The sequence below is a fragment of the Ahaetulla prasina genome, chromosome 6 (genome assembly GCF_028640845.1).
Source record: "Ahaetulla prasina isolate Xishuangbanna chromosome 6, ASM2864084v1, whole genome shotgun sequence".
Lineage (NCBI taxonomy): Eukaryota > Metazoa > Chordata > Lepidosauria > Squamata > Colubridae > Ahaetulla > Ahaetulla prasina.
The window spans coordinates 9,729,982-9,756,212 of NC_080544.1; positions in this window are offsets into that span (position 1 = coordinate 9,729,982).

Consider the following 26,231-nt stretch of genomic DNA (forward strand, 5'->3'; position numbering starts at 1 on the left):
TTTGTGGGTGTTTATGACTGTCACCCCAGGAATATCCAGTTAGAAGCTCCTTCCGGACCTCCGAACCTTTCGTCGCGAGCTTAAAACTCACTTATTCATCTGCGCTGGACTGGGTTAGTTTTAAATTTATGGGTTTTTAATGGGTTTTTATCCTAAATTTTTAATCTTGGCCAATTTAATAAGTTTCTTAATTATATTTTAATCGTATTTATATTGTATTATTGTGTATTTTTTACCTGGCTGTGAACCGCCCTGAGTCCTTCGGGAGAAGGGCGGTATAAAAATTTAAATAATAAATAAATAAATTAATTAATTAATAAATAAATAAATGATGTCCCCATGAAGTTGCCTACTGAAGTAGTACCCATTCATCTACTTGCAGTTGCCTCTTTCGAACTGCTGGGTTTGCAGGAGCTGGAGCATGTGACAGGAGCTCAACCCTCCCCTAATCTCATGAGCCACCACAATACTCTCTCATCGCTGAAGATATAGAATAATCAGACTTGCATGGGGATATGACATATTAACATTTTTCTCGATCTTAGTGTCCATCTCAGCTATGGCCGAATACTAGAATTTTTTTTTTTTGTTTTAAAAAGTTTTATTTTGACATTCTTATCCAATAACATATCCAATAACATATTTAATGTACCCTCATATACAATTAATCGGATCTGCCTGGTCACCACCCCCTTCCTTTTCCTTTTACTCTCCTTCTTTACCTTCTTCTACTTTCCATAACCATCCTCCCCCTCTCTTATCTACAACCTCCTCTTCCTCCCTATTCCTTTCTTCTCCTCTTCCTCTTCCTTCCTTCCTTTCCTCCTCCTCCTCTTCTCTTTCCTCCTTCTCTCTTCTACTCCTTCTTTCCTTCATTCTAAAGTAGTAACCAGGCAGGTCCGATCTTACATTAATTATACATCTTCAATCATCTTTGTACATTAACTATCAATCCATTTTCTACCCTCCCCTCCCTTCCCTTCCTCCCCCACCCCCAGGACTTCCGAGAACCGAGTACAGGGTATAAAACTAACAACAAAAATTAAAATCTAGCACAAATCATAATCCATAGTTGTTCCTTAAAACCTCCACTCCCCTTCCAAAGACAAAGAAGATACTTTTCTTCCACTCCATTATATATCAGACCATTCCACTCCTAGAATTCTCCAAAGTTTCCAATTGAGTTAGTGTTTATTCTTGAATAAAGTACGTAGTTTTAATATCCAACCTTCATCAATCAATATCAAAACAACATTCCATCTTCCAATATTCACCAAGGTTTTCTTCTAAAATGTCTTTCTTCCTTAGCAATCTCTCAAAATAGTTCATATTTCCGACTTAGTTTCTTTAATTTTTCTGTCCAACCTTCAGGGTAAGCACAGTCCATCTTTTCACATCTTTAACATTTATATATACAACAAATAATATTACAAATATCCAAAGTGTCAATTGTAATAATTAAAATCTTCACTTTACCTTACTTATGTCAAATAACATTGTTAAAATTACACCTATATCATCCACAATATATCTATTATAACAATTACATTCTAATTAACATTACATCCATCTCTTAAATATAATATTTTAACCAAGTTCCTAAATTTTTCTTACTATCCTCCAAAATTAAACAATATTCCATCTTCCTATTCCTTTATACCTTTAATATATCATATAGTACCCCTAAAATTACACATTTATATCCACAATAAGTCATTTACAAAAATTAACCATAATCATATTTAATAAAGTTAAACATTCTCCCTCCCCTTCTTCTATCTTACACATTTTCAACCATCTATTCACCATTCAACTTAACATCTGTTAACAAAGAATTCCCAATCTTTAATACATTAGTATAAAAATCTTGCTTTACAAATTGTATTGAGAAAATACTTTTTCCTTTATAATTCAGTGTTAAACCTGCTGGAACCTCCCATCTAAAATATATCTGATGTTTCTTAAGCTCATCCACCAGAAAGGCAAATTCTTTTCTTCTTAACATTTTAGGAGGAATTTCCTTCATCATTATTATATCTTGTCCTAATATTTGAAATTTATTTTTATAAAATGCTTGCAAAATTCCATACCTAATCCTCTTATTTGTAAAATAAATAACCACATCTCTCGGTAAACACTTCTGCCTTGCCCACCAGGAATTAACACGATAAATTTTTTCAATATTAACTTCAAAATCTTCTTGTTCCACTTCCTCTATCTGGGCAAAGGCCTGAATAAAAATCTCTTTCAAATTTTCCTCTTTAAATTCTCTTAAACCCCTTACCCTTATAGCATATTCCATTAATTTATATTGTAATATAACCCTTTCTTCCTCTGCCTTATCAGCCTTAACCTGAATATCATCTATTTTATTTTCTAAATTCAAATTAATTTGAACTTCATCTATTTTCCTTTGCAAATCTAAATTAATTTGGTTAAATTCATTCAGTCTTTCTTCTGTCTGTGTACTAGATAACAATAATGGAGTAATTGATTCCTTTAATTTTTTCATCTCCTTACTCTGCTCTTCCACCAAATCTTTAAAATCCAGTATTTCTCTCCATTTCATTAAATTTTGATCTATTTCTGAAAGATGAGCCTCCATAAGCTCCTGTAAAAATTCCTTAGACTGTCTTTAATATCTTTCAATTTCCACTGAAGTGAAGATATTTCCAATAATTTAGAAGTGGTTAAATCTCTTTGCTTAAAAGCCATTTTAAACTAAGTAATATCAAGAAGAAGAAGAAGAAAAAAAAAAGGGGAGGGAATAAAAGAAAAAAAACCCAATAAATTTTTCTTCTTAAACACTGTAAAAAAAGATAATAAAAGAAATAGATTTTTTTAAAAAGAATTCCATTTAGAAAAAAAATCTTGTTATTTTCTTCTTAGAGGTTCCACACCAGCAATTGTAATCAGCATTTCCTTAGCTTTCACTTTCAAAAACAAAACGCCATCTTTCTTCATCTCCACTCTTCAAATAACTTCTCTGTCAGGAGTTAAAATCATCTTACAAACAAATGCCAGCCTTCCTGCTTTCGATTCTTCCGTGTTGAAATTTATCATAAATCCTCTTCAGTCACGGAGATGGACGCCATGCTTTGCTCTGCTTTTGCAGAGGCGTTCTGGACTCTGGAGCTTTTTTGAACTATCGAAGGAGCGTTTCCCATCAAACCACCAGAAATCATTCTGGGGCTTTTCTTGGGGGCTCAAACTTCAGTTCAAATGCTCATCTCCCCCTCTTTGCCCGAGGCAGAGATTTACGAGCTGTTGACAGAAGATTAGCACTGTCTAAACAGCTCTCACAGAATCACAAAGAACGGGCGGACTGAAATTGCCGCCATTAACACAGCGGAGCCAAACCGGAAGCCCCCGCCGAATACTAGAATTTGTAACATCTCTGCCTTGCATGCAGATACATTTGGCCACCTCAGGACAAACTCTGGAGCTCTGGTCTGCATGCTAATGCTTAAATCCCTGGGATTTACAAAAAAAATTATATTTTGAGTAAAGGATGTAAGATAAAAAGGAGGGAAATAAAATATTATTACGATGTTTTCTCTCTGCTCAAGATTCCCCAAAGTCAAAGGTTTAATAATGTATGTATTAAGCATTAATGGAGAGTGCTAATGCTTCATGTAGTAGTAAATTGTAGGTTTCTTTAAAAATGCATAATTTAAAGAGGCTTTTGTGTTGGGTGTTAATGAACAAGATTATCCTCCGAATTGCCAAAGAGAGTCTAATGTCCCCTAAGAGCTCTTGCCTTAATTTACCAAAAATAATTGTTGATTTCTCTATTCTAGATTAATGTGACAATTATTCCTCATCATTTAATTCTTGGCTACCAAAAATTGAGATGACACTTGGCTCCGAGTTCTGTGACAAATTGCATCATTCAGGGAAAAGAAAGAGAAACTGTTTTGCTATAGGGATAGTGAAACAAATATTTCATATCCAATTAAGTTAACAGCCATAAATAGCATTTTCACTTTCCTGGTATAATGCTGGCTGAGAGGCTACATATATATTCGGTTGTTGACTGCCTAAAGTAATCCAATAGCAGTTTGTGCTACATTCTCTTTTAATGTGATTTGATGTCTCTGAGTGCCCACTTACGTTTTTCATGTAAACTTTTATTTCCAAACCTTAAGTGGATATACAAATAATGAAATCCCCATTTGGGGCAGTGGATTGGGCTATAAATAATTGTCCTGGGCTATCAGAGAGGATTCCTCTCCATTGGGAATCAAAATGTGGCTTTAAAAAATGCTTTGACTTTGCTTTGGACAACTCACATAATTGCAATTAAAAGAACGGCCGGAGAGCACTGACAGATGGTATGGTAAGACGTTGTTTCATGAAACATGTTTATTCTTCAGCATACCCATGGCAACTATAATACGTCCTTTTGACAATGCATGTGTGAAGCCTGGTATATTGGATAAACATTGTTATTGTTGTTATGGTTGGTCACACACAATTAGCCAGATGTTTAGACTGGATATCATGTTTTCATCCACCTATCAAGTCCTTCCCAAGGACCTGAGAAAGGCAGCTGTTGTTGCTTAATAATATCAAAGGTATCGTTACAGGAAAAAAGCTGTTTCACATAAAGCTGCCTTTTGCAGTTGACTGATGGTGAATTTGTCAATGCCCATGTTGCTCCAGTTGTTTTGAGATTGCACCCAAGGCACCTATCATTATGGGTACTACATTTTCCTTTGTCATGGTAATTCCACTTCTATTTGCAGGTCTTTGTGTTTTCAGATTTTTCTCCAGTTCTTTCTCTTCTGCTCTTGCCAGGAGTTGCAATGTCACCTCTCCAGGTCTTCTTCACTGTCCTTCAGGTACTCTTCCCTAGAGCAGAAATATGCAAAGCTGATTCTCAGCCATCAGTTATTGTATGGCAGATCTCAAGCTGAACAATAATGTTATAATGATCCTGTCTCTTGTAAGACTACAGAAGGCTCAAAAATTGTCAGAGTACACTACAGAAGATAATGTTGGAAAAGCTCTTCATAACTTGAAACCATCCCTATCTATTGGACCCGATGTACTATGTGCATATTCTTAAAAAAAACTTTCCACTAACATAGCAGAACCCCTAAGCATAATCTTTGATAAAGCTTTCACGGCCAGTTCCCTTCCCAAACTTTGGTCACTGCCACAGTCATCCCAATCTTCAGAAAAGGAGACCCAATGTCAGCCTCCACTCCAAACTTCGTATCTCTTTGTACTCTTTATATTCAGTTGTTAGATAGAAGGGGATTGTATTTCAGTTGTTAGATAGAATGGGATTGTATTTCTAATGTAAATAGCTATTGGAGTCTAGTTAAGAAGAGAGGGGCCTTTAAGAGTGTCGGTCTGACATAATTAAGGTGGGAGGAGAGATTAATGTTTTGAATTCACAGGAATGTTTGGGCGCGAACGCTAACGGACATTGCATTCCTGATTTGATTGACAACCAGAGACCTGCGGAAGAAGATTACCACGGGACCCCGGGAAGGAGCTGGCATTGGACCAGACTTGATGACCTTTTGGGACAGAGGAGGGAGGAATGGGGTGATACAGATTGTCAGCCATATTCTGTCTCAGATTCAACTTAAACCCTGCTGCAATCCAGATGTAATTAGTAAAAGTACTTTTCTTTATTTGCAAATGAAGTCAAGGTGTATTCTTTCCTAATTATGATCAGAGGCAGCCTGACACCCAAGCTTAGTTGAAAATTACAGACCAATCTCTCTGTGCTGCATCACATGCAAAGTTATGGAATCAATCATCAACCAATCCATTACCTTCCACTTAGAAACAAACAACCTACTCTCTAATAAACAATTTGGTTTCAGGAAAAAATTATCATGTAACTTACAACTTCTCCACTGTAAAAAAGACTACAAATCTTGATCAAGGCAAAACAATAGATGCAATCTACATAGACTTCTGCAAAGCTTTTGACTCAGTAGTACACGATAAACTTCTCCTAAAACTAAAATCCTATGGCATTTCAGGACCCCTTCACATGAATATCTGCTTTTCTGTCTAACAGACAACAAGTGGTCAAAATTGGCAATGCTCTATCAAATCCTGTTCCTGTCAAGAGTGTCCTCAAGGCAGCGTTCTTTTTTTTTTAATTTGAATTTATATCCCGCCCTTCTCCGAAGACTCAGGGCAGCTTACACTGTGTTAAGCAATAGTCTTCATCCATTTGTATATTATATACAAAGTCAACTTTTATTGCCCCCAAAAATCTGGGTCCTCATTTTACCTACCTTATAAAGGATGGAAGGCTGAGTCAATCTTGGGCCTGGTGGGACTTGCAGTAATTGCAAGCAGCTGTGTTAATAACAGACAGACTTAGTCTGCTGAGCCACCAGAGGCCCTAGTTCTTGGACCAACACTCTTCATACTATACATAAATGATCTTTGTGACCATATCTCAAGTAATTGTGTTCTCTTTGCTGACGATGTCAAACTATTTAACACCACCGACAATACATCTACCATTCAAAAAGACCTTGATCATCTAACCGCTTGGTCTAAAACTTGGCAACTACAAATCTCAACCAGCAAATGCTCAGTCTTACATATTGGAAAAAAGAACCCAAACACTAAGTACACGCTTGATGGACATTACCTTACAGATGACCCCCACCCTGTTAAAGACCTTGGAGTTTTCATATCAAATGATCTAAGTGCCAAAGCCCACTGCAACTACATAGCAAAAAAGGCTCTAAGAGTTGTAAACCTAATCTTGCGTAGCTTCTTTTCCAAAAAACATTATAGTAATAACCAGAGCATATAAAACATTTGCTAGGCCAATCCTTGAACACAGTTCGCCTGTCTGGAACCCATACCACATTTCTGACATCAATACAATTGAATGTGTCCAGAAATATTTTACAAGAAGAGTTCTCCACTCTGAAAACAACAAAATACCTTATGCCACCAGACTTGAAATCCTAGTCTTAGAAAACTTAGAAATCCGTTGCCTTCGACAAGACCTAAGTTTAACTCATAGAATCATCTACTGTAATGTCCTTCCTGTTAAAGACTACTTCAGCTTTAATTGCAATAATACAAGAGCAACCAATAGATTTAAACTCAATGTTAACCACTTTAATCTAGATTGCAGAAAATATGACTTCTGTAACAGAATCATCAGTGCTTGGAACACTTTACCTGACTCTGTGGTCTCTTCCCATAATCCCAAAAGCTTTAACCAAAAACTTTCTACTATTGACCTCACCCCATTTCTAAGAGGACCATAAGGGGCGTGCATAAGAGCACAAACATGCCTACCGTTCCTGTCCTATTGTTTTTCTTTTTCTTCTCATATATATATATATATATGCTTATACCTCCTTATATTTTCTCATATATATGTTTATATAGTATATAATCTTTTGTGTGATGCTTACATATATTGTTATGACAAATAAAAATAAATAAATAAAATAAAAAATAAACATGGGCAGGGGCCGACAATTGCTATGTGATTCACCAACTCTAAGATTTGAAGATATGGAGACACCTGGCCTCCATATCTTCACAATCATCAAGAGTTGGACACAGCTGAATGGATATCATCATCACCGAGTCTTATCCCAAGTAGAACAAATTGAGAGACATAACGAACATCTCTTGAAATAAGCCATTTGATAGAAACCCTCCTGTCCTTTTTACAGGTACCTTGATTAATAAGAATCGAGGATTATTAAATGATACCCCTGCTGAAGGTACCTTTAATACTATATCAATTTTTTGCCTTAGTGATGTTTTCTTTGAGCTTAGTTCAAGTGATTTCATGAAGTTGAGCCATACTGTAGCTGTTCAAGGAGGGATGTTAATAAAAAAGAAGTGGTGTTCCCCAACTCATTTCTTTTCTTTTCTTTTCTTTTCTTTTGGAGAGAAGTGTTACCCCACCCTTCCTTTAATGCCTGAGATGTAGAGAAAGATGGACTCTAAGGCTCTCCCTTTTCTTGCCCAGATAAAGCAAGCTGAAATGGAATTGGCAAACTTAAGTCAATTTCCCTATTTTCCCTTGGCAGTGAAGGAATCAGCATGGCTTTGCTGTTTTTCTGTTTCTTTCCTTCTCTTGTATGTAGAGTGAAAATGTAGAGATGTTTAGTATTGGATAATTAATTAATTAATTAATTAATACAGGGTAATTAAAATAACCACAGGGCACCTTCTGGCTGCTTCTCAGTGCTATGGAAGTGTAGATCAGGTTTTTATAGACGTCCCAGTACTTCCTGCTGCCATCCACCATTTGGATGTCGACTGTATCATCTAAGGTCTCTCCAAGCGAAATCACTACGGATATTCCTCGGCAATGCAACAAAAGGGACCAGATTCCAAGGGTGAACAAAAAACAACAACAACCCATGTCTTCAGAAATTCATCTTTGATTTTTCACTAGTAAACAGATTGGTTTGCAAGTTCCTGATTCAGGTTGCTTACCAAATGTAGGAGCATTTCAATCGGACTTCCTGGTGTCTCCTTCTAACAGCCCATTGTGTTTTTCCCACTGGAAAAGCCACACGTAAGTGTGCTGTGGACAGGCCTCCATTAATCAACTACTGTGTTTCTTTGAAGCCACTTTCCGTTCTGAGATGAAGAAAATCAATGTGATATCAATGCACATAAATACGATGGGGGAAATATAAACATGTTGCATTGTCCTGGTTTAAGCCTGTTCCGACAAGCCCAAGTTGTATCTCACTTGACCTGTTTTGTTTTTTTTGTTTTGTTTTTGTTTACATTTATATCCCACCCTTCTCCGAAGACCTGTCCCTCCCCTGTTGTCTAATTTAAATTATTTTCACTTCTCTCATCATCTTCATCATCCTCACAACAAGAAATTTTCTTTTCCCCATATTCTGGTAGGGTTTTTTTTGTTGTTGTTGATTGACACTTCTTGATGTTTCTTCTCCTGATAAAGAAGAGGACTAAATTGCAAGAATAATTAGAATTATTGGGATGTACAGCATGATAGCCCATGGGACAGCAACAAATATAGCCTTCCAAGCCAGAAAATATGTTTAATCAATATTTCCTTGCGTATTAGAACTGTTTAGTACGGAGAAGTATTAGGTGATATATAATTGTATCGTTCACAATTTCTCAGTAACTTTGCGTCTACAACAATTCTTTTCTTAAAAGAGAAATCAACTTATTATTGGAGATGCCTAGAACTCCCATGAGAGATTTTGCAACATTGAACAAAATGCTTTTCCGTCTTACAAAAATTCATCAGAGACTTTATTTTGGGAAGAATCTCTAAATTCATTATACCCACTCTTGCTATAAATAAAATTAAGCGATAAGCTACCACTATTCAGAACTCATCTGAAGAGATTGCTCATCTTATCAAGACTTAGTCCTTCTGAACTAATTTCAGAAAACCTTGGATATTTTATCCAGAGAAGAACCTCCTATTAAGAACCTCTGTCTTGTTCCCCACGAATCCTTAGGACAAATGCCTCCTTTTCAGATTATTTTTTGAAATTATACTCATATCCTTCTACATGATTTTGCAAATGTGCCTTTGTCAAAATTTAAATTACCATATTTTTTTGACTATAAGACACACCTAGGTTTAGGAAGGAAAACAAGAAAAAATGTTTTTCGCCTCAGCGTGTCCCATTTTTGCCCTCCCCGGTGTCCAGAAACACTCTGCAAGCCAAAAATGGGTCCAAACCCTCCGGGCATCCTGGAGGGACCTGCAGAGTGCTTCTGGACACTGGGGAGGGCAAAAATGGGACACACGGACGGTTTGGGAGGCCAAACACAGGCCCATACTCCCGCTATAAGATGCACAGACATTTCCACCCACTTTTTTTGTTGGGTGGGGGGGGAAGTGTGTCTTATAGTCCAAAAAATACAGTATGTTTATATAAAGGTAAAGTCATGTCTGACTTTATGTCTGTCTGACATCTCCATTTCTTAGCTGAGGTAGCCATTTTCTGTGGTTATGTGATTAGACTATACATTGAAGGCACGTGGAACACTATTACTTTCCTAACGAAGTGATACCTATTTTCCTACTTGCATTTTCTTACTTTTAGACTGCTAGATGGGCAAGAGCTGAGGCTAGGACGGAAGCTCACTCTGTCTTTTTTTAATATATAGACAAGTTTTATTGGAAATTTTTTCTTTTCATCATACATATTTGATGAACAGAGTGCTGACCAGGTCACCTCTTATACATCTTACATAACTCTATATAATCAAAAAAAACATTATAATGTATCTTAATCTTCCAATATATCTGTTTTTTCCAATATTTATCTCTTTTATGAGGAAGAAATTTTCCTCATTTCTTCTAATTGCTGTTTATGTCCCACCACAAGCCTGTGCAAACAAGACATTACGAACTCTAGCTGACCAAATCATGGAGGCTGAAGTCAAACATCCTGATTAACTGGCCATTGTTTTGGGAGATCTAAACAAGGCAAACTTAAGGAAAGAGCTACCAAAATACTTTCAGCATGTCAATTGTCCCACCAGAGGCAAGAATACTCTAGACCATTGCTACACAACACTAAAAGATGCTTATCAGTCTTTACCACGTGCAGCTGTAGGACACTCTGATCATTGCATGATTCACCTTATACCTGCTTACAGGCAAAGACTTAAAACCACAAAACCAACAATTAAATCAGTGAAGACCTGGACGGAGGAGTCAAAATTAAAGCTGCAGGCATCTTTTGACTGCACTGACTGGAATATTTTTGAAGATACCTCTGCAGACCTGGATGAACTCACAGATACTGTAACATCATATGTCAGCTTCTGTGAAGACCTATGTGTACCTACAAGGAACTTGCGAATATACAGTAACAACAAACCTTGGTTCACACCTAAACTTAAGCAGCTACGACATTCCAAAGAGGAAGCCTACAGAAAAGGTGATAAAATGCTGTACAATCAGGCCAGAAATGCACTAACAAGGGAGATCAGAGCAGCAAAAAGAAGCTACTCTGAAAAGCTAAAGAATCAGTTTTCAGCAAATGAACCAGCAAACATGTGGAAAACTCTTAAAAATATCACCGGCTATGGCAAACCTCCTTCCCAGGCTGAAGGTAATCAACAACTGGCAGATGACCTGAATGAGTTTTACTGCAGGTTTGAAAGGAAACTACAGCCACCTATCTCCACAACCCCCATCTCAGACACATCAACAACAGCCAAGCCTCCTACAACTGACCCCATTCCATTGGGTTCACAACCCTAGTGATCACAGAAAAGGAAGTGCAGGACCTATTTCACAGACAAAAGCCAGGAAAAGCTCCAGGCCCAGACAAGATAACTCCTTCTTGCTTAAAAGTCTGTGCTGACCAATTGACCCCCATCTTCACCCATATTTTCAATAAATCACTAGAGATGTGCTATGTTCCTTCTTGCTTCAAATGCTCTACCATCATGCCAGTGCCGAAGAAGCCCACCATCAAGGAACTGAATGACTACAGACCAGTTGCTTTAACATCTGTAGTCATGAAAACCTTTGAAAGGCTAGTGCTTTCCTACTTGAAAACCATCACGGATCCGCTGTTAAACCCCTTGCAATTTGCATACAGAGCAAATAGATCAACAGATGATGCTGTTAATATGGCTCTGCACTATATCCTACAACATCTTGAGTCTTTGAGTCTCCAAAGACCTATGCAAGGGTCCTCTTTGTAGACTTTAGTTCAGCATTCAATACCATCATTCCAGACACACTTCTAACTAAGCTAAACCAGCTACAGGTACCGGAACAGACTTGTAAGTGGATCACAAGCTTCCTAACAAACAGGAAGCAGCAGGTGAAGCTAAGCAAGATCACATCAAATACCTGTACAATTAGCACAGGGCCCCCCCAGGGCAGTGTGCTCTCCCCACTTCTCTTCTCTCTGTATACCAATGACTGCATCTCCAACGATCCATCTGTCAAGCTACTGAAGTTCACAGATGACACAAAAATGATTGGTCTCATTCGAGACAATGATGAATCCGCATATAGACGAGAGGTCGAACGACTAGCCTTGTGGTGCAACCAAAACAATCTGGAACTGAACACACTCAAAACCGTAGAAATGGTGGTAGACTTTAGGAGAAACCCTTCCATACTTCCACCTCTCACAATACTATACAACACAGTATCAACAGTAGAAACCTTTAAATTTCTAGGTTCTATCATATCGCAAGATCTAAAATGGACAGCTAACGTCAAAAACATCATCAAAAAAGGACAACAAAGAATGTTCATTCTGCACCAACTCAGAAAGCTCAAACTGCCCAAGGAGCTGCTGATTCAGTTCTACAGAGGAATTATTGAGTCTGTCATTTGCACCTCTATAACTGTCTGGTTCGGTTCTGCAACCCAACAAGAAAGACACAGACTTCAGAGGATAATTAGAACTGCAGAAAAAATAATGGCTACCAACCTGCCTTCCATTGAGGACCTGTATACTGCACGAATCAAGAAGAGAGGCGTGAAAATATTTACAGATCCCTTACATCCAGGTCATAAACTGTTTCAACTTCTACCCTCAAAACGATGCTATAGAGCACTGCACACCAGAACAACTAGACACAAGAACAGTTTTTTCCCGAAGGCCATCACTCTGCTAAACAAATAATTCCCTCAACACTGTCAAACTATCTGCTAAATCTGCATTACTATTAATCTTCTCATCGTTCCCATCACCAATCTCTTTCCACTTATGACTGTATGACTGTAACTTTGTTGCTGGCAATCCTTATGATTTATATTGATATATTGATCATCATTTGTGTTGTAAATGTTGTACCTTGATGAACATATCTTTTCTTTTATGTACACTGAGAGCATATGCACCAAGACAAATTCCTTGTGTGTCCAATCACACTTGGCCAATAAAAATTCTATTCTATTCTATTCTATTCTATTTTATGCATCCTTTATTTCTTACATTGATATGAAAATTAATATTATCAAATTACTTATTTTCACGTTTCTATCTATTAAAATTTAACGTAGACAAACTCTATTCATCTTTATTATATATTCACTTATAATCATTTTCCACCATATCTTTTTTTCCCCACTTCTACCAAATTATTCTTACATATTTCTTTATTATTTCATTTTCAAGGCTTTCAATGCCCCCCAAGGCTGTGTGCTCTCCCCACTTCTCTTCTCTCTGTATACCAATGACTGCATCTCCAATGATCCATCTGTTAAGCTACTGAAGTTCGCAGATGACACAACAGTGACCGGTCTCATTCGAGACAATAACGAATCCGCATATAGACGAGAGGTCGAACGACTAGCCTTGTGGTGCAACCAAAACAATCTGGAACTGAACACACTCAAAACCGTAGAAATGGTGGTAGACTTTAGGAAAAACCCTTCCATACTTCCACCTCTCACAATACTTGACAACACAGTATCAACAGTAGAAACCTTCAAATTTCTGGGTTCTATCATATTGCAAGATCTCAAATGGACAGCTAACATCAAAAACATCATCAAAAAAGGACAACAAAGAATGTTCTTTCTGCGCCAACTCAGGAAGCTCAAACTGCCCAAGGAGCTGCTGATTCAGTTCTACAGAGGAATTATTTTTTTTTTTCCCCATAAAAAGTTTTATTTTTACAATCATATCAAATAATTCATCCAATGTACAGTTATATACAATTAGTCGGGCTTGATCACCACCCCCTTTTAACACTCTTCCCTCTTCTACCTTCTTTTACTTTCCAAACCTTCCTCTCCTTCTCTTATCTACATCCGCTCCTCCCTCCACCCTACACCTTCCTTCTCCCTCTACTATCCCTCTTCCTTCCTCTTCTCCTCTTTCCTACCTCCTACTCTCTCTTTTCTCCCTCCTCACCGTTCTAAAATGGTAACTATGCAGACCCGACCCTACATTAATTATATTTCTTCAATAATCCCTGTACATTAACCATCACTCCATCTCTACCAAACCCCCCCCCAATTCCCCTCCCCCTTACCCCCCACCCCCCATCCCGACTTCCCAGAACAAAATGCAGGGCATCAAAACTAACAATCATAATCCAAAATAATTCCTAAATTATAATCTCTAGTCACACCACACTTAGTCACACTCTCAATTCCCTCTCCTTCAAAATATATCTAATACAAAATATTTCCTAAATTTTACTCATATGCTATTCAATATTTTTTTATCTGATACTTATTTTAAATATAATCAATCCATTTTCCATTCTAAAATATATTTTTCTAGTGTATAGTCTTTCAAGTAGCGGAGATTTTGTCATCTCTGCCAGATTTGATACTTTGAGTGTCCATTCTTCGATTGTAGGTAATTCTTCTTTTCTTCCAATACTGAGCAATCAAAAGTCTTGCGACTGTTATTAAGTTCAAAATCAATTTAGTCTCTATAGCTGTATAGTCCATAATTATTCCTAGTAGAAAGAACTGCGGAGTAAACTTAATCTTCTTTTCAAAATATTCTGCATGATCCACCATACTTTAATCCAAAATGCTTTAACTTTTTACAAGTCCACCATATATGGTAATAAGTAGCATCTTCACAATCGCATCTCCAACATTTAGCAAGATCTAATATGTGTTTTCTTGTAAACAGGTAATGTCATTTTAAATTGTTTCAAATAATGAAATACTTTCCTTCTCTTCTGTGAATTCAGGCCATTAACATTCCAGATAGGAAACTTTGGAACACCAGCCTGAGATCACATTTTACTTTAGGCCTTGCTCCTCCACTGTTTCCGTTGTAGTAGTTGCCAGTTGTTGTTGTGCCTTCATCTCTTGTTCCTTGCGTTTAGCAGCAGCTCTTGTCAGCCTTTGTTCTTTTGAATCTAAACCCGTCGTAGGTATTTCCAACACTTGTAATAAATCTTCTTCCATCACAATCTGTTCTTGTACCTGCTTCACTTCTCTTCCTTCACTTCAGCCTCCTTCTTCTAGCTTCCAATGGGGAAGACTTCCAACTCTTCATACATCTGCAATCCATTTTGTGACAGATTGAAAGGTTATCAATATCTCCCCCCAATCATGTCTCTATACAGTTAGTCAAAATTGTAAGTCTGTATGATTTTCTTCTCCTCTTCTTTTCTTCTTTTCTGCTTCAATTATTCCTTTATTCTTTAACGTTAAAATGTTCTTCTCAATTATTAATTATTATCCCAATTCAGCAAAAGTCAAATCCAAACATGAAACTGTCTTCCAGAAGAGAAGGAAAGTAAAATCACCACTCAGATGTAAAACACAGTCACTCCTTAATTTTTCACATGGTATCTGTCAGTCATGCCTCCTTTCAAAACTCAAGAAAGAAAAAACCCCACTCCATTGTTTGTAGAGAAAGGTATCTTTTACTGAGAATCAATTGAATGCAATGAAGTAAAGCCAGTTCTGAATAGTAGGCGTGTTTTACACATACATGTCCCCACATAAATCCCACCTCCTTCCAAAGGTCAGACAGTTGGGTCCAATCCTCCCTCGAGCGTCATGTGGAGGTCATCTTCAGATGATGTCATTTCTCTGCTATACACAAACTGTTGGCTGTGAGGGTTATCAGCCCGCTCCTGAGGTTTTGAATTCATCAATTTCAATTCTGGATTAGTCTCCTCCCCCCCACACCTATGGCAGCCGAAGCAGCTGGCCCATAATTAAAGATACAGTACCCCATTCCAATGCCTAGCACTAAAGACAGCAATAAACCAATTAACTGACCAATAAAACAATAAAAGCAGCATGCGGAGGCTGACAGTATCCAATTCTTTTTCTATATGCCCAAGGTCGAAATTTCCAGCTACTATTTCTTCTGTTTTGTCTATTTGAATAGAATATTACAAAGCTTTTTCCTTTCCTCCAGCAGATGGCACTCTCTGTTTCTACTCCATTACAAAGCAGGCTCTTTTATCCGTTTGTTTGTCAAAATATCCAATATTTTTTTCCAAAGTTCTCTTATGAATTGTTATTTCTTTCCAAAAATCATTTTCTTTTCTTTTAACAATCTTTTTTCCCCCCAATTTTCCAAATCCAAAACTTACTCTTAGATTCTTTATATATCACAATCCACGTCTTCTCTGTGTTCCACATGTGTGTGTTTTTTTCTTCCCCCAAAAGCCCGATAGCCACTAGTCCAAGCTCAGGAATGCTTTTAAAACTTCAATTTCCACTTTTTTAGCATAATTTGGCATTTATTTCACCCAGCATTCTGTCCAATCACCACTCCTGCACAATTCTTTGATCCAGTTGTCCCAGCTTCAAGACGGTCACCATAAGATGGCTGGCCCGCCCCGCCCTCCGCTGCCACTTCAAGAGAGCTGTTTCTGTTCCAGCGAGGAAATTGCCAATTCCTCACAATTCACGAAATGCCTCTCCTTTCTTCACTGTCCCAGCAAGACGGCTGTGGCCCAAAAGCCTCCCGGCAATGGTTCATCTGGCTGGCTTTCACACAAATCATCAGAGCCTGCTATTTTCCAGTCCATTTCTGCTGCGACGTCAACCAGAAGTTCGGAGCTCACCCCCTCTTGAAGCACTCGGGGCTTGAACCTAAGCTATTAGCTTTCCAGATGACCAGCTCAGCATTTTTAACCACTGAACCATCATGCTCCTTATGAATTTTAATAGCCTATTTATTATTGTTGTTATTATTTAATCTTCAATTTGATTCACAGTCTGGGACTGGTAAAAACTTAATAGTTCAAGTCCTAACCAAGGACCTAAGAATTATTAAGGTAATGTCTGAGTATATAGGCAGCTTTTTTGCAAAGTCAGGATATTCAGCAAAGAATGCAATGACGAAACAGTTAAAGCAAACCTCTTCAACATTTTCTTTGGCTCAGTTTTTGTTAACAGCGATGACACATATCCGACATTCCCAAAACGTACCAGCAATGAGTATGATGACTTAACACATATAGATTTCACAGAAGATAATGTTGGAAAAGCTCTTCATAACTTGAAACCATCGCTATCTATTGGACCCGATGGACTATGTGCATACTTCTTAAAAAAACTTTCCACTAATATAGCAGAACCCCAAAGCATAATCTTTGATAAAGCTTTCACTACCAGTTCTCTTCCCAAACTTTGGTCACTAGCCACAGTCATCCCAATCTTCAAAAAAGGAGATCGCAGCTTAGTCGAAAATTACAGACCAATCCCTCTGTGCTGCGTCACCTGCAAAGTCATGGAATCAATCATCAACCAATCCATTACCTCACACTTAGAAACTAACAACCTACTCTCCAATAAACAATTTGGTTTCAGGAAAAAATTATCATGTAACTTACAACTTCTCCACTGCAAAAACATATGGACTTCAAATCTCGATCAAGGCAAATCAATAGATGCAATCTACATAGACTTCTGCAAAGCTTTTGACTCAGTAGTACACGATAAACTTCTCCTAAAACTAAAATCCTATGGCATTTCAGGACCGCTTCACAATTGGATATCTGCTTTTCTGTCTAACAGACAACAAGTGGTCAAAACTGGCAATGCTCTATCAAATCCTGTTTCTGTCAAGAGTGGCGTTCCTCAAGGTAGCATTCTTGGACCAACACTCTTCATACTATACATTAACGATCTTTGTGACCATATCTCAAGTAATTGTGTTCTCTTTGCTGACAATGTCAAACTATTTAACACCACAGACAATACATCTATCATTCAAAAAGACCTTGATCATCTAACCGCTTGGTCTAAAACTTGGCAACTACAAATCTCAACCAGCAAATGCTCAGTCTTACATATTGGAAAAAAGAACCCAAACACTAAGTACATACTTGATGGACATTACCTTACAGATGACCCCCACCCTGTTAAAGACCTTGGAGTTTTCATATCAAATGATCTAAGTGCCAAAGCCCACTGCAACTACATAGCAAAAAAGGCTCTAAGAGTTGTAAACCTAATCCTGCGTGTTGTGTCTCGTCCGATCTCACCACAGCCGGGGCCTTCTTATCTGCTTCCGAACACGGAGGAATGTCCTAGTATGCCTCCCAGCCCCAGCCCTGGCTCCATGCCCAGACAGGCTGAAGAGGAGGAAGTATCTCCAGCCCCCAGCTCTGGCTCCATGCCCAGGCAAATGGAGCAACTAGACCCCTCCCCCTCCTCCACAGCATGTGAGCCTGAGGGAGGTCAATTGCCAACAGCTGCAGACTTCTCGCGTCAGAAGACTTGATAGACGGAGGCAACAGAAGGAAGGGAGGGGCAGGCCTGGATAAGTGCTGAGTCATGGAGCCACACCCCATGGCCTATATAAAGGACCTGTTTTCTGGCAGTCTCTGAGTCAGGCAAAGTCTAAACATATCTTGCTGAAGTCACTTTCTGGTCTCCTGCCTGCCCTGAGGACTTTACTAGGACTTTGGCAGAGCTGCAGAGGCACGCCTGATTCGGATTTCCCTGACCCAGCCGTCAGCGGAGGAGTGGGACACGACACTGCGTAGCTTCTTTTCCAAGAACACTACACTACTAACCAGAGCATATAAAACATTTGCTAGACCAATTGAAAGGTTATCAATATCTCCCCCCAATCATGTCTCTATACAGTTAGTCAAAATTGTAAGTCTGTATGATTTTCTTCTCCTCTTCTTTTCTTCTTTTCTGCTTCAATTATTCCTTTATTCTTTAACGTTAAAATGTTCTTCTCAATTATTAATTATTATCCCAATTCAGCAAAAGTCAAATCCAAACATGAAACTATCTTCCAGAAGAGAAGGAAAGTAAAATCACCACTCAGATGTAAAACACAGTCACTCCTTAATTTTTCACATGGTATCTGTCAGTCATGCCTCCTTTCAAAACTCAAGAAAGAAAAAAACCCACTCCATTGTTTGTAGAGAAAGGTATCTTTTACTGAGAATCAATTGAATGCAATGAAGTAAAGCCAGTTCTGAATAGTAGGCGTGTTTTACACATACATGTCCCCACATAAATCCCACCTCCTTCCAAAGGTCAGACAGTTGGGTCCAATCCTCCCTCGAGCGTCATGTGGAGGTCATCTTCAGATGATGTCATTTCTCTGCTATGCACAAACTGTTGGCTGTGAGGGTTATCAGCCCGCTCCTGAGGTTTTGAATTCATCAATTTCAATTCTGGATTAGTCTCCTCCCCCCCACACCTATGGCAGCCGAAGCAGCTGGCCCATAATTAAAGATACAGTACCCCATTCCAATGCCTAGCACTAAAGACAGCAATAAACCAATTAACTGACCAATAAAACAATAAAAGCAGCATGCGGAGGCTGACAGTATCCAATTCTTTTCTATATGCCCAAGGTCGAAATTTCCAGCTACTATTTCTTCTGTTTTGTCTATTTGAATAGAATATTACAAAGCTTTTTCCTTTCCTCCAGCAGATGGCACTCTCTGTTTCTACTCCATTACAAAGCAGGCTCTTTTATCCGTTTGTTTGTCAAAATATCCAATATTTTTTTCCAAAGTTCTCTTATGAATTGTTATTTCTTTCCAAAAATCATTTTCTTTTCTTTTAACAATCTTTTTTCCCCCCAATTTTCCAAATCCAAAACTTACTCTTAGATTCTTTATATATCACAATCCACGTCTTCTCTGTGTTCCACATGTGTGTGTGTTTTTCTTCCCCCAAAAGCCCGATAGCCACTAGTCCAAGCTCAGGAATGCTTTTAAAACTTCAATTTCCACTTTTTTAGCATAATTTGGCATTTATTTCACCCAGCATTCTGTCCAATCACCACTCCTGCACAATTCTTTGATCCAGTTGTCCCAGCTTCAAGACGGTCACCATAAGATGGCTGGCCCACCCCGCCCTCCGCTGCCACTTCAAGAGAGCTGTTTCTGTTCCAGCGAGGAAATTGCCAATTCCTCACAATTCACAAAATGCCTCTCCTTTCTTCACCGTCCCTGCAAGACGGCTGTGGCCCAAAAGCCTCCCGGCAATGGTTCATCTGGCTGGCTTTCACACAAATCATCAGAGCCTGCTATTTTCCAGTCCATTTCTGCTGCGACGTCAACCAGAAGTTCGGAGCTCACCCCCTCTTGAAGCACTCGGGGCTTGAACCTAAGCTATTAGCTTTCCAGATGACCAGCTCAGCATTTTTAACCACTGAACCATCATGCTCCTTATGAATTTTAATAGCCTATTTATTATTGTTGTTATTATTTAATCTTCAATTTGATTCACAGTCTGGGACTGGTAAAAACTTAATAGTTCAAGTCCTAACCAAGGACCTAAGAATTATTAAGGTAATGTCTGAGTATATAGGCAGCTTTTTTGCAAAGTCAGGATATTCAGCAAAGAATGCAATGACGAAACAGTTAAAGCAAACCTCTTCAACATTTTCTTTCGCTCAGTTTTTGTTAACAGCGATGACACATATCCGACATTCCCAAAACGTACCAGCAATGAGTATGATGACTTAACACATATAGATTTCACAGAAGATAATGTTGGAAAAGCTCTTCATAACTTTTTTTTTTTTTTTTTTTTTTATATATATATAAAGTTTTTATTGGTCAATAAAGATTTATGCAAATACATATCAGGTATGGTAAATTTTCATTTTTCTTATACATAATAAGAATTTTACTCAGAATTTTAAACACATACAACAGCCATATGGCAAGCAGGTGAAACGAAGTAGCTAAGTTTCAATCTTACATACACAATGAGGAAGGGTCAAGAATAATCAGAATATCATACGAAAGAGAATAAGAAAAACCAACACAATACCAAATATCTTTATCACTTCCTAGTTTTGGATCTCAGAACTCTGGGTTCAGCCTGACCCAACTCCAGGGCGCAACAGCGGCAGCCGCCTCGCCCCATGGTCTATAACCTCCCTTCTTCATTCCTCTGAAAACAACAAAATACCTTATCCCACCAGACTTGAAATCCTAGGCTTAGAAAACTTGGAACTCCGTCGCCTTCGACAAGACCTAAGTTTAACTCATAGAATCATCTACTGTAATGTCCTTCTTGTTAAAGACTACTTTACCTTTAATTGCAATAATACTAGAGCAACCTATAGATTTAAATGTTAACCGCTTCAATCTAGATTGCAGAAAATATGACTTCTGTAACAGAATCATCAGTGCTTGGAACACTTTACCTGACTCTGTGGTCTCTTCCCATTATCCCAAAAGTTTAACCAAAAACTTTCTAATATTGACCTCACCCCATTCCTAAGTGGACCATAAGGGGCATGCATAAGAGCACAAACGTGCCTACCGTTCCTGTCCTATTGGTTTTTTTTTTGGTTTTTTTTGTTTTTTTCTTTCTTTTCTTTTCTTCTTCCTATATATATATTGATGCTTATACCTCCTAATATTTACTCATATATATGTTTATATACTATATAATCTTTTTATATGATACTTATATATATTGTTGTGACAAAATAAATAAATAAATATTCAGGTCTGATCCATTCAAAATGGGCCTCTGTGTCTCAGACTGGTAAGACAGTCTGTTATTAACACAGCTGCCTGCAATTACTGCAGGTTCTAGTCCCACCAGGCCCAAGGTTGACTCAGCCTTCCATCCTTTATAAGGTAGGTAAAATGAGGACCCAGATTGTTGGGGGCAATAAAAGTTGACTTTGTATATAAATATACAAATAGGATGAAGATTATTGCTAACATAGTGTAAGCCGCCCTGTGTCTTTGGAAAAGGGCAGGATATAAATTTTTAAAAAAAAAAGATTTCCATGTACCTAGGCAGCTCTTTGGGTATCACTCCAAAGGCTCCTATTACTATTGATACAACCCTTGATTTATTCCTCCAGAATCGCTCAACTTCACCTTGCAGATCTCTGTATATCATTATTTTTTCTAGCTGTTTCTCTTCAATTCGTGCATCAACTGGTATTGCAATAGAAATGAACCAGAATATTATTATTATCTCTTTTATTCATTAAACATGAAACTCTGTCAACTGAACTTTTAAAGATGTTATTGACTGGTGCTGATGGTTAATACGGGTTGCTGCCAGCATCCTAGGTATCGAACAAGTATCATCTTAAAATGTACGATGTTTCAAGTAGTGCAGTTTTTTGCAGTTCCGCTGGTGTTATTGCAGGAAGCTGTAATTTCTTGATGTAGTTTGCAACATTCTTGAACATGGTGCCAAGTGCCTCAATGACCATGGGTATCACTCCAAAGGCTCCTATTACTATTGATACAACCCTTGATTTATTCCTCCAGAATCGCTCAACTTCACCTTGCAGATCTCTGTATATCATTATTTTTCTAGCTGTTTCTCTTCAATTCGTGCATCAACTGGTATTGCAATAGAAATGAACCAGAATATTATTATTATCTCTTTTATTCATTAAACATGAAACTCTGTCAACTGAACTTTTAAAGATGTTATTGACTGGAGCAACAGAAGGAAGGGAGGGGCAGGCCTGGATAAGTGCTGAGTCATGGAGCCACACCCCATGGCCTATATAAAGGACCTGTTTTCTGGCAGTCTCTGAGTCAGGCAAAGTCTAAACATATCTTGCTGAAGTCACTTTCTGGTCTCCTGCCTGCCCTGAGGACTTTACTAGGACTTTGGCAGAGCTGCAGAGGCACGCCTGATTCGGATTTCCCTGACCCGGCCGTCAGCGGAGGAGTGGGACACGACACTGCGTAGCTTCTTTTCCAAGAACACTACACTACTAACCAGAGCATATAAAACATTTGCTAGACCAATTCTAGAATACAGCTCGCCTGTCTGGAACCCTCACCACATTTCTGAAATCAATACAATTGAGCGTGTCCAGAAATATTTTACAAGAAGAGTTCTTCATTCCTCTGAAAACAACAAAATACCTTATCCCACCAGACTTGAAATCCTAGGCTTAGAAAACTTGGAACTCCGTCGCCTTCGACAAGACCTAAGTTTAACTCATAGAATCATCTACTGTAATGTCCTTCTTGTTAAAGACTACTTTAGCTTTAATTGCAATAATACTAGAGCAACCTATAGATTTAAACTTAATGTTAACCGCTTCAATCTAGATTGCAGAAAATATGACTTCTGTAACAGAATCATCAGTGCTTGGAACACTTTACCTGACTCTGTGGTCTCTTCCCATTATCCCAAAAGTTTAACCAAAAACTTTCTAATATTGACCTCACCCCATTCCTAAGAGGACCATAAGGGGCATGCATAAGAGCACAAACGTGCCTACCGTTCCTGTCCTATTGGGTTTTTTTTCTTTTTTTCTTTCTTTTCTTTTCTTCTTCCTATATATATATTGATGCTTATACCTCCTAATATTTACTCATATATATGTTTATATACTATATAATCTTTTTATATGATACTTATATATATTGTTGTGACAAAATAAATAAATAAATAAATAAATAAATAAATAAATAAATAAATAAATAAATATTCAGGTCTGATCCATTCAAAATGGGCCTCTGTGGCTCAGACTGGTAAGACAGTCTGTTATTAACACAGCTGCCTGCAATTACTGCAGGTTCTAGTCCCACCAGGCCCAAGGTTGACTCAGCCTTCCATCCTTTATAAGGTAGGTAAAATGAGGACCCAGATTGTTGGGGGCAATAAAAGTTGACTTTGTATATAAATATACAAATAGGATGAAGATTATTGCTAACATAGTGTAAGCCGCCCTGTGTCTTTGGAAAAGGGCAGGATATAAATTTAAAAAAAAAAAAGATTTCCATGTACCTAGGCAGCTCTTTGGGTATCACTCCAAAGGCTCCTATTACTATTGATACAACCCTTGATTTATTCCTCCAGAATCGCTCAACTTCACCTTGCAGATCTCTGTATATCATTATTTTTTCTAGGTGTTTCTCTTCAATTCGTGCATCAACTGGTATTGCAATAGAAATGAACCAGAATATTATTATTATCTCTTTTATTCATTAAACATGAAACTCTGTCAACTGAACTTTTAAAGATGTTATTGACTGGTGCTGATGGTTAATACGGGTTGCTGCCAGCATCCTAGGTATCGAACAAGTATCATCTTAAAATGTACGATGTTTCAAGTAGTGCAGTTTTTTGCAGTTCCGCTGGTGTTATTGCAGGAAGCTGTAATTTCTTGATGTAGTTTGCAACATTCTTGAACATGGTGCCAAGTGCCTCAATGACCATGGGTATCACTATTACAAGTTTCATCCATAATTGCAAAGTTTCGATGGCTAGTTGTGATATTTCATGTTTTTTTTCTAATTCTTTTTCTGGCGTCTCCTGGTACAGCAATATCAATAAATTGTACGCTTCAGTTTTTGACAACTGTGATATCTGGCATGTTTTTTATTGTTATTGTTGTTGTTGTTATCTGAAATTTATGCAGCCAATATACTGGCAATGAAATTTCTACCTCCTGTTTTCCGTACAAGCAAATCAAAACATTGACTCTGGCATACAATTATACACTTTCATTTTCTTTTCCTATATGTCCTAATTCTTCAGCTTGGTTACCAATAAGAGATTTCCAGCTAGTGATAAACTCTACGAAAGCAGTGAGCAAAGAGTGAGTACCAAGCAATTAGAACAAATTGGAACAGTAAAATTAGCATATATCGCCAGACAGAGAAATGTAACTGATTCTTTTCTTTTTAGGTGGTTGTTATGGTTTAATCTGATTTTTTTCTAAACATTAAATAAAAAAATCTCCATTAATAGATTGTATGAGTCAATCAATTCTATAACATTTTTGAACAATGAAAGCATACCTAAGGATGTTTTAAAGCACACATCTATAATTCAGCCGTTCAGAGTTGCCTGAACCGCACGATGGGTTGAAAATAAATAAATATCTCTTTTCAAATATTTCAAAAACATGTATCTTAAGAAGCGCCTCCTTGGAACATTCATTCTTACTCTGTGAAAGAGACAGGAATTCCTTTTCTAAAATGACGTATGTTTACGAAGGAAGGGAGGGAGGAAAGGAGGAAGGAAGGAAGGAAGGAATCACTGAGAATTTTGAAAGAAAAACACCCTAATTAAAACGACTCTATAGAGCACTGCACACCAGAACAACTAGACACAAGAACAGTTTTTTTCCCGCAGGCCATCATTCTGCTAAACAAATAATTCCCTCAACACTGTCAAACTATTTACTAAATCTGCACTACTATTAATCTTCTCATAGTTCCCATCACCAATCTCTTTCCACTTATGACTGTATGACTATAACTTTGTTGCTGGCAATCCTTATGATTTATATTGATATATTGACCATCAATTGTGTTGTAAATGTTGTACCTTGATGAAGGTATCTTTTCTTTTATGTACACTGAGAGCATATGCACCAAGACAAATTCCTTGTGTGTCCAATCACACTTGGCCAATAAAAAATTCTATTCTATTCTATTCTATTCTACTCTACTCTATTCTATTCTACTCTACTCTATTCTATTCTATTCTATTCTATTCTATTCTATTCTATTCTATTCTATTCTATTCTATTCTATTCTATTCTATTTCTTTTATGTACACTGAGAGCATATGCACCAAGACAAATTCCTTGTGTGTCCAATCACACTTGGCCAATACAAAATTCTATTCTATTCTACTCTATCCTATCCTATCCTATCCTATCCTATCCTATCCTATCCTATCCTATCCTATCCTATCCTATCCTATTCTATTCTATTTCTTTTATGTACACTGAGAGCATATGCACCAAGACAAATTCCTTGTGTGTCCAATCACACTTGGCCAATAAAAATTCTATTCTATTCTATTCTAATTAGAAGGTATTGACTCAAGTAGCCTGGTCAATCTGAATAACCAAAGCATAGCTAATACAGATAGATTTTAAACCTAAGTGAGAATAGCATTCCCTCTATTTACATCCCCCTTAAGCTGATTTTAAACTAGACGGTAGTCAAGACACAACGTAATGATGATGAACTTAGAAATATGGCTCTATCCAGTAATACATTTCCACCTTGTGTTTAACTTCATTTTCTGCATTGCCAAACACTGACGGTGCTTGCTTCTGTCTTCATGTATTTTACATTACCTGGAGGAAGACCAGTAGCTTAGAGCAAAGACACAGGCTTCGCACGATACAGAAGATCGCAACTTAAGTCTCTGCAGCATCTCCAGGCAGAGCTTGGAAAAACTCATCTAAAATTGCTCCTCAGTTTAGAAAATACAGAGCAGACTGGACCAGTCATATATCTGGCAAGCTTTCAACATAAGATAACTTTCTATGAGTCCAGAGTAAGTACATATAGGTAACAACTATTTAATTATGGCATAGGAATGTCATCTATTTTATCTTTGATTTGTTTTC